Source organism: Lagenorhynchus albirostris, chromosome 14 (assembly GCF_949774975.1).
Source record: "Lagenorhynchus albirostris chromosome 14, mLagAlb1.1, whole genome shotgun sequence".
In the NCBI taxonomy this organism is placed as follows: domain Eukaryota; kingdom Metazoa; phylum Chordata; class Mammalia; order Artiodactyla; family Delphinidae; genus Lagenorhynchus; species Lagenorhynchus albirostris.
The window spans coordinates 64965623-64974832 of record NC_083108.1 but is presented as its reverse complement, the minus strand read 5'-3'; the positions used below and the strand labels follow the sequence as shown (position 1 = coordinate 64974832).

The 9210-nt window shown below is 51.2% G+C and overlaps 1 long non-coding RNA gene across 1 annotated transcript; it reads right to left on the bottom strand.

Annotated features, from left to right (window-relative positions):
- Nucleotides 1-1524: 1524 nt before the first annotated feature.
- LOC132504298 (uncharacterized) lies at nucleotides 1525-9144 on the bottom strand. Its single transcript, XR_009534826.1, has 3 exons — nucleotides 9021-9144; nucleotides 7542-7719; nucleotides 1525-1836 (listed from the first exon to the last, which is right to left on the bottom strand). It is a non-coding gene; the product is annotated as an uncharacterized LOC132504298 (long non-coding RNA).
- Between the last annotated feature and the right edge of the window lie 66 nt (nucleotides 9145-9210).

Below are 9210 nucleotides of genomic sequence, written 5' to 3'. Positions count from 1 at the left end.
ACAGCAAAGTCCTTCCTTCTTACAATGGTCCAAGTGCAGGACCATTGTCCTGGGTGTATGACCTGTGCAATTGCACAGGGCCCCATACTTAGTTTAATGATTTACTGTCACCATCTTGAAATTCTTAAAGGGGTCTCATGTTTTTGCTTTGCATCAGGCCCCACAAATTATGTAGCCAGTCCTGCCCACAGGGACTGGCCCCTGCTGCCCTCTCCCTTCTCATTTGCACCCCGCTTCTCCCTAACCCTTCAAACTCCAGTTGCTTTAGTCTTCCATCAGTTCCTGGAGGTTGTTCCTTCCTGCCTCAGGGCATTTGCACAACCTGTTCCTTACCTGGAACACCACCCCTCATCCCAAGACCAACTCTCTGTTCAGCAAATTTCTTCTTATCCTCCAGATCTGAGCATAATTACCTCCTGAGAGATAACTTCTCTGACCTCCCAGGATTATCTCTTCAAAAACAAAAGTTTAAAAATAATTTAAAGTAGGCCCCCAGTACAAGCTCCCATAGTGCCATGTGGTTCCCACTTCAAAGAAATGACCGTAATCTGTAATGAAAACTTTATATGGCGCTCTGTTCGCTGAGTCTGTCTCCACCTCCAGACTGTGAGCGCCACGATGCTCACGAACCTGTCTGCCTGGCTTCAAAGGGAGGCTCAGAGATGGGTTAAATGGGGTGAAAGGAGGGGAAGCCATATCTCACCCATCTTGGACCTTTCCTTCAGGTTGGGCAGAAATTTTCATAATGCCCAGACCACACACCCAGTAGGGTCTGCTCTGGCCCTGGCCCTGGCCTTTCCCCAGCTGGAGCCCATTAACTACAGACCCTCTTGCCCCGATCCCAGTGATGGGACAATCCTAGGGGTGGGTTGGGAAGAGGATGCGTTTTACAGAGCCAAGCTTTAGTCTAAAGGAAGCAATAATGAAATAATTTCAGACCTCTGACAGCAGAACAGCCATGGGTGTTTGGGGGCTTTGTGCTTGTAAAGGCTTGAGTAACATATCCAATTGGGGGAAATATTCCTTCTCTTAACCAAGTAAATAAAACCATTCATACCACAAGAGGTAGGAGGAAGGGACAGAATTTGCACAAAACATAAAAATTTGTTGACCCTGGCAAGATGAGAAAGAGCATCATGCCTGCCCAGGTAGCTCACATTTATTAAGTAGGTGCCATGTACCAGGATGTGAGCTAAGCTCTTGACACACATAAGCTCCTGAATGCTCACCCTAACCCTGTGAAGTTGGAACTATTCCCCTCCCCATTTTGTGGATGAGGAAACTGAAACGCAGAGAAACTGGGTAACTAGCCTAATGTCACACAGCAGGGAAACGACAGAGTTGGGATTTGCACCCAGATCTGTCCAACTCCAGATCTGTTCTGAGCCCTTCACTACCACAAAACAGCTACTCATTTGGCTTGCAGTGTGGTTTTGGCAAATTTGTCAACCTCTCTGAGCCCCATAATCTGTTTTTTTCTTTTTCTTGAACCCATGCCCCCTGCAGTAGAGCACAGTCTTTTTTAAAAAAATAAATTTATTTATTATATTTACTTATTTTTGGCTGCGTTGGGTCTTCGTTGCTGCACACAGGCTTTCTCTAGTTGTGGCGAGCGGGGGCTGCTCTTCTTTGCGGTGCGTGGACTTCTCATTGCTGTGGCTTCTCTTGTTGCAGAGCACGGACTCTAGGGTGCACGGGCTTCAGTAGTTGCAGCACGCAGGCTCAGTAGTTGTGGCTCGCAGACTCTAGAGCGCAGGCTCAGTAGTTGTGGCATATGAGCTTAGTTGCTCCGCAGCATGTGGGATCTTCCGGGACCAGGGCTCGAACCCGTGTCCCCTGCATTGGCAGGCAGATTCTTAACCACTGTGCCACCAGTGGTTAAGAAGCCCGAAGCACGGAGTCTTAACCCCTGGACCGCCAGGGAAGTCCCAAGCCTCAGATTCTTCACCTATAAATTGCCCCTTATTTAAGCCACTCTGTGCTAGGTACTGCCTGACTCCTCACGGTGCCTGGTGAGGGAGGGAATGTGGCAGAGCCAATGATTTGTGTTCTTCAACCTGTTTCCTCTTCCTGGGCCCTACAGTTAGCAGAGTCATGTGACTACGCTCTCCCGGTGAAAATTACATGTCATCCCCGGGCCAAGGCAATTAAGAATGGGTGAGTCTCTTTTGATTTTTAGTCTCCCTTTCCACATGCAGAGGATTCAGGAATGGATTCCAGGGAGGGCCTTGGGGAGTCACTGCCTGGAAGAGAGCTGCCTTCCAAGGCAGATGGGTTAGGAGACCCCTGACCTGTATCAGACTTTGCATGAGTGAGGAATAAACTATCATTGGGTTAAGCCACTGAGATTTTTGTTTTGTTACAGCAGTTACCATTAATTGCACTGAATGAAACTGTATCAGTTATTAATTTCCATAATAATGCTGCATAACAAATCACCCCAAAACTTAGTGCCTTAAAACAGCAACCAGGGACTTCTGTAGTGGTCCAGTGGTTAGGACTCCATGCTTCCACTGCAGGGGGCACAGGTTCGATCCCTGGTTGGGGAAATAAGATCTCGCATGCTGCACAGTGCAGCCAAAGAAACAAAACCAAAAAACCCCACAAAAAAACAGCAACCATTTAGTTTGCTCATAATTTCATGGATTGGCAATTTGGTCTGGGCTCAGCTAAAGGTTCTTCTAGTCTTAATTGGCTGATTAGCACAGCCTCAGCCAGGACAGCTCATTCCTGTTCCAGTGGTCTCTCATCTGGGAGCAGGATAGCTCAGGCCTGTTCACACGACAGCTGGGAGGATTCCAAGAGAATGGGCAGAGGCTACAAGACTTCTTACAGTCCAGACTCAGAACAGGTAGTGTCACCTCTGCTGTATTCTATTGGCCAAAATAGGTCATATGGCTGAGCCCAGGTTCAAGGAATGAGGAAACAGGCTCTATCTCCTGATGGGAGGAGTTCCAAAGTCACACTGCAAAGGGGCTTGCATACAGGGAAGCAAAGCACTGAAGTTATTTTGCAACCAAACTACTACAGGAGGTATTAGTGCCCCCATTTGAAACTTCCTTCCCAGGTTCAGGAAGATGAAGTGGCTAGTGAATGGAAGAATCAGGATTTAAGCAAAACCCAAAGCTCTCTTCATGCCCCAAGCTTCCCGTATGACTCCAAAAACTTGTCCTCTTTGGCCAGAAGGAACCTCCCCACTTCTGCTAGCTGAACCAGGAATCCAGCACCCTGGGCTCACAGGGAAGGGGCCCCCAAATCTGGATCTCATTCTGGCCTTTGGAAGAACAGGGCATCTTTTCAGATATTTGAGTCTAGGAAACACCTTGAACTTCAAGCCTGGAGAAGCTGTGACTGCAGTGACCTGGGGCTGGCGGAAAGGCCTTCCCCTCCTGGCCTTTACACATCAGATGGCCCTAGAGACCTACTTCACTCTGTGACCCAGGCAGAGCCCACACCCTCTCGGTGCCTCAGTATAAGGATGCAAAGTGTAAAGAGAAAAGTGCTCAGCCTCTGGACTCAGCACTGGGCTCAAATCCTGACTCACTTGCTGTCATTTCCTGGGCAAGGCCCTTGCACTCTCTGAGCCTCACATTCTCTTCTATAAAACAGGTGTGAGAGAAGAGGAGTCCCCATCTTGGGGGCTGTTGTGCGAACTGAATGAGAGAATGCACAACATAAATGCATGATGTAAATGACCTACTACCCCCAAGGTGGACTTAATAGCTGGCAGGTGGTGTTAGCATCATGTCAACCAAACCCCCATTTTACAGAGGAGAAAACAGAAGCTCAGGCAGGTGATGTGACTTGCCAAGGCCACACAGCTAAAGAGCAGTGATGTCATCAGTGATGTACTCAGGTCTATCTGATTCCAGAAGCCAAGGTCTTACCCCCTCTAGAGTCCTAGGTTTGAGTTGCCTCTTGCAGCCATGTGACCTTGGGCAAGTCCCTTTTCTCTCTCGGTCTCATTTTTTTCATCATCTAAATAAATGATGATCTGCCTATGATGCCTTGTGCATTTTCCTCAAATGGGAAAATACATGGAAAGTGCTTAGCACAGTCCCTAGGACAGACTTGTGTGCTCAGCAATGAGAGGCTGCTATAACAGTCAGGGGTAAGTTGCTTAACTCTCTGTGTCTCGGTTTCTCTATCTGTCAAATAGAGCTAATGACGGACTTATCTCATTGGGTTGTTGTGAGGAATAAATGAGTTACTGTGGGCTAACCTCAGCACAATGCCTGGCACATGTATGCACGTCATAAGCACTTGCTATTATTTTAAAAGTTCAGAAACCTGTTCCAAGCCAGCATGAGATGATGGGGATCCCAGCCCCCCACTGGCTGAGGCTCCAGGCACTGCCTTTGCTACCATTCAGCTATTATTAGGCCCAGCGTCCTCATCTCAAATCCAGATGGGGAGCTAGAAGGGCGGGCAGGGCTGGGCCTGGCTGGCGGATGGCTGGGAACACTGCTGGGAGGCCGGTTTGGGTTTGGGCCCCACCCCGCCTGCCCTCCCTCGCCTGCAGTGGGTCCAGCCGCCACGTCTACACTTGGCTCTGAGGTCTGCACCAAACACTCCCTCCCACCGTGGCCGCCTCCTCTGGGAAGGTTCAGAGCATTTCGCGGCCTCAGCACTTTTCTGCCCACCCCGGGGAGGCCAGGCCTGCGTAGAAACTATGAATTGGACACTGCATGCCTCTGGAGTCTGCAAAGGGGTCAACCACCCTCCTGTCTAGAGGTCTTCATACCTACAGTGAGGCCTACTGGGTCCACCAAGGGGAAAGGGTCCACACAACTGGGTTCAAATCCCAGCCCTACCACTGATATGCAGTGTCAACATGGACAAGTGACGTCCTCCTGAGCCTCAGTTTCTTTATCTATAAAATGGGTATAATCTTAGCACCTACCTCACATGGCTGTGGTGATGTATAAATGAATGAATAGCACATAGTAAGGACTCAGTATGTGCTAGTTATTGTTATTTCATGCTTGAGTGTGCCAGGCCCTGAGGGGGAAACAAGGATTTGGGGAGGCTGGGGATCTGGGGTACCAAGTGGCTCCACCTCCAATTGCTGTGTGACCTGAAGCCTGTTCCTTGACCTCTCTGGAACTCAGATTACCACAAGGTGGGCATCTAGGACTCTATGATGCCACAATTCAGCTGCTGGGCTCACAAGTAGTTAAGAAATATGACAAGGCCCCATGTGGGCAGAGATCCCAAATGGCAGGGTACCATGGTTAGGAGCAAGGGTTCTGGGGAATTCCCTGGCTGTTCAGTGGTTAGGACTCCACGCTTTCACTGCTGGAGCCCAGGTTCAATCCCTGGTAGGGGAACTAAGATCCCGCAAGCCACACCATGCAGCAAAAAAAAAAAAAAAAAAAAATCAAGGGTTCTGGGTTCTAATCCTGTGTGAGGTGCTGGTGTGGCTTGGCCTTGTTGAGCCTGTCTCCTCTTCTGTATAATGATGGTTCTACCTCACAACATTCAAGCTGTGAGGTTCATGATAATAACAAAACTGCCACTCATGTGTTTTTATGGTTCCAACCCACTAGGCAGCAATTATACAGGGCCGCTGCCATAAGCCTAGATTATGCCAGGCATCAGGGAACTCCCAGAAGTGATAAGTCCAGGCCGGCCCATCCAGAACCCTCTCCTTTTTCCATGAGGCTGGTCTCCTGGGGTTCATCACAACCCATTGGGCATCTCAGATCCCCTTCTCCTTCCCAGGGCTCACTTGCCTCCAAGTTTCCTACATTGAAGAGTCACTCCTTTCCCATCCTTCAGCACCTAGGGCCGGGCCCCCTTCTCCTCCAAGGCCGGAAGTTTATCTGACACTGTCGCTCAGAGAACACAGCAGCTGGATGACATCATGGAGGAGACAGCCTTGCCAAACTGGTTTGCCAAACAGATCCCCAGCCCCACTCCTGTGGCTGCTGACCTTGGGGGCCTCCAGTTCTGCCCACGAGGGAGAGGGTCACAGCCCTTGGATCCAGCCAACCCCAGCAAGAACCAGTTCTTCTCCCCCAGGGTCCCCATGCTCCAGCCTCGCCTACCTGACTTTTCCCCAGCAAAGTCCTCAGAGTCCTACCTGATTTCCTTTGCTCTCATGCTGTGCCCTCTCCAGGTTGCCTTTCCCCACCCCTTCCACATGCCAAACAGCAAGTGAGGGCTTTTTCTCCACAACTTTTAGAGTCCAGATACCATCTCTCCCCCTACCCTCACCAGGCTGTGAGACCCCAACAGCAGGCCCAACTCCCATCCAGCTCTAACCCCTCTACCCCTTCCACTGCCCAGCAGGCTCTAGACCCCTCATAGGCCCAAGGTCTTGGCCTTGGCTGGCCTCACAGCCACTTGTGAGCACATCCCAAGGTGGGGTCTCCCTGAAAGTCTTGGAATTTTATGTTGTCTAGTTTGGTGGGGAGAGGGCTTAGAAAGCTCAGGCCACAACTCCCCCATCTTGCAGATGAGGAAACTGAGGCTCCAAGGGGAACAAAACTTTGCCTGGGCTGGAGCCAGGCCTAAGACCCAACACTCCTCTTGCCTCCTGACCCCAGGACTGCAGGGGTTTCTCTGCAGGACACCAGGGAGGGGGAGGGGAAGCCAGGGAGATTCAGGGATCTGGCACTGCCAGCTTGGTAAAAATATTTATTCTCAGACTGAGAGACTGGAGCAAAATATTACCCTTGGCCCCTGAGCTGCTCCAGCTACTCCCTACTCTGCCAGTCCAGGGCTGGACCTGGAGAAATCTGGACCCTTTCTGGGAGGGCCTGAAGTGAGCCAGTCCAAGCTCCTCATTTTATAAATGGACAGACTGAGGCCCAGGCCTCCCCAGTGCCCATAAGACATGTTCACCCTACTCACCTGTCACTCAGGGCCTTTCACAGATGGAAGGTCTTCCATCCCCATTTCCTGCTCCATCCACAGCCCATCTCTCCTCCTTTTCCCACTTACAAACCTCCTGGCCTTTATTCACACTGTCCCCCTGCCACTAATACTCTTTCATGTCTTTCCCCCTCTTCTCTGTGGGATGGATTTCTTTGCACCCTTCCTCAAGGATCAGTTTGCTCCTCTTCTAAGAAGTCTTCCAGGATTTCCTCCATCCTAGAAGCAGCAAGGTGGAGGAAAGGGGCTTTAGCATGGGGCAGAATTCCACTCAAGTTTGAATGCCGTTACCAGCCAAGGTGCCTTCACCTCCCTGAGCTTCAGCTTCCACCTCTGTAGAATCCGGGTAATACTTATCTTGCACAGTGGTCAATTTGCATGCAACTGGTGCTCAGTAAACACCAGGACCCTCCTCATGGGACGTTTACTCCTTTCTGTGCTGTGGCTGCAAGCTTCTCCAGAACCACACCGGGCTGCCCTTTGATCTTTGTTTCACCACCATCTCGTCCCACCCCTTTCAGATAGGAAGGGAAAGCAAGTAGGTCTGGAGGAGGACCCCAGCCCTGAGGGCTTGATGGAGGGGCAGGACCCATGCTTATCTTCAGTACTACCAGGAACTAGTGAGCGCATGTGTGACACAAAGTCCGCTCTCAGAAACTCACCTGTGCCATTCCTCCCTCCTGGGGGGTGGGGGCAGAGCTAGTACGAAGCAGGCCATTCACTGGAGCCAAGAGCCGCCACTCAGGTGGCTTACGTATGTCCCGCCCCAGGAGGCTGTTCCAATGGGCGCGCGAGGTTTGAATAGGACCGAGTTGGCTTTGCAGGGCGCTGAACCTTGTTCTGGAGAATAAGATGACATCTAAGTTGGGAATTCCCTGGCGGTCCAGTGGTTAGGACTCAGCTCTCACTGCCAAGTGCCCAGGTTTAATCCCTGGTCGGGGAACTAAGATCCCACAAGCCACGTGGCCAAAAATAAATAAAAAAATAAAGTTTATTAAAAAAAAAAATGACATCTAGGTTAACCAGAGAGAGCCTACATGGGGCCTTCTCAGGAGAAGGGGACCTCGAACTAAAGCCCCAAATTGGGCTCTGTTTGCTCCTCCTCCCGTGTGACCTTAACAAGCCCCTTCCCTCTCAGAGCCGTGGTTTTCCCATGTGTAAAACGGGACCACCTCTCAGGAATGTGGGGATGCAGTAAGATGACACCTTTAAAAGAGTCTCAGAGTGGATACTGGCCCTCGCTCTAGATGGGGGCAAGGTGTGGTAGTGGGTGGTCACAGAGGATCTGGACAGTGGGGCTGAGGGGCTCTGCTGGAGCAACAGGCTGAAACCACTTCCCCACAACCCCATATCACAGTGGTTAAAAGCACAGATTCTATACTCAGAAGGTGCTGGTAGGAACCACAGTTCCACTACCTATCAGCTGTTGTCCTCAACTGTAAAATGGGACAGTAATCCTGGGCTCAAATGGTCGTTATAGGGACTATATGCCTGGTACATGGCAAGTACAAAAAAATGAGTCTATATTATTATTGTTATTATTTGACAGACAGGATTCCAGACCCCACCTCCCAGGCTCCAACTCCCTTTGATGTCCATGGAGACCTGTGGGAAGCACCCTGACCTCTATCACAGGGGACAGAGTGGTTTTCTCCAGTGGGTCTGAGCTCTTGGGTCCCCTGGTTGATTCCTCATGTTGTCTTGGGCATGTTGGCTCTCTCTGGGTCTCAGTTTCCTCCATTTGTTGAATTCTGGACTTCGTGTTCCCTATTTAACTCCACAGCGCTGCAAGAGGCCGACGCTGAGGGGCTTGGAAGCGAGAAGCATGACAGATAAGGTCAATATCTGTGCAAAAGTGTGTCGGCTGGGGAAGGGGAGCTGTGTGATTGACCCTGCTCCATCTGAGGTGGTCTCTGAGGTACTTCAACGTAGGGTCAAGGTGCTGCCGGCCACTTAGTCCCTGCTCTGAGGTGACCCGGACCAGGTGTGCCGAAAGCAGCCTGGGGGCAGCGGCCAAGCCAGGGCACTGAAGCGAGGACGGGGCGGAGTCGAGTGAGGGGACAGGGTCTCACGAACAAAGAGGAGGGCGGAGAGGGACAGTCCTGAAGGCTCCGCGAATAGTACGATCCCGGGCCACTTACCGCGGCTTTGGGCGCCCTCCCTGACTGTGGCGCAAAGCTGCATCCTCCTGGTGACGCCCACCCGACCAGCGAAGGCGGCTTGAACAGTGGCCCCAAGACTGCAAACCCCTACAACCTAGGCCCGTGAGGGGCGGGGCCTCTCCTAGGGGCGTGGCCGTCAAATTGAATTTCCCCAATGGGGCACGAGGGT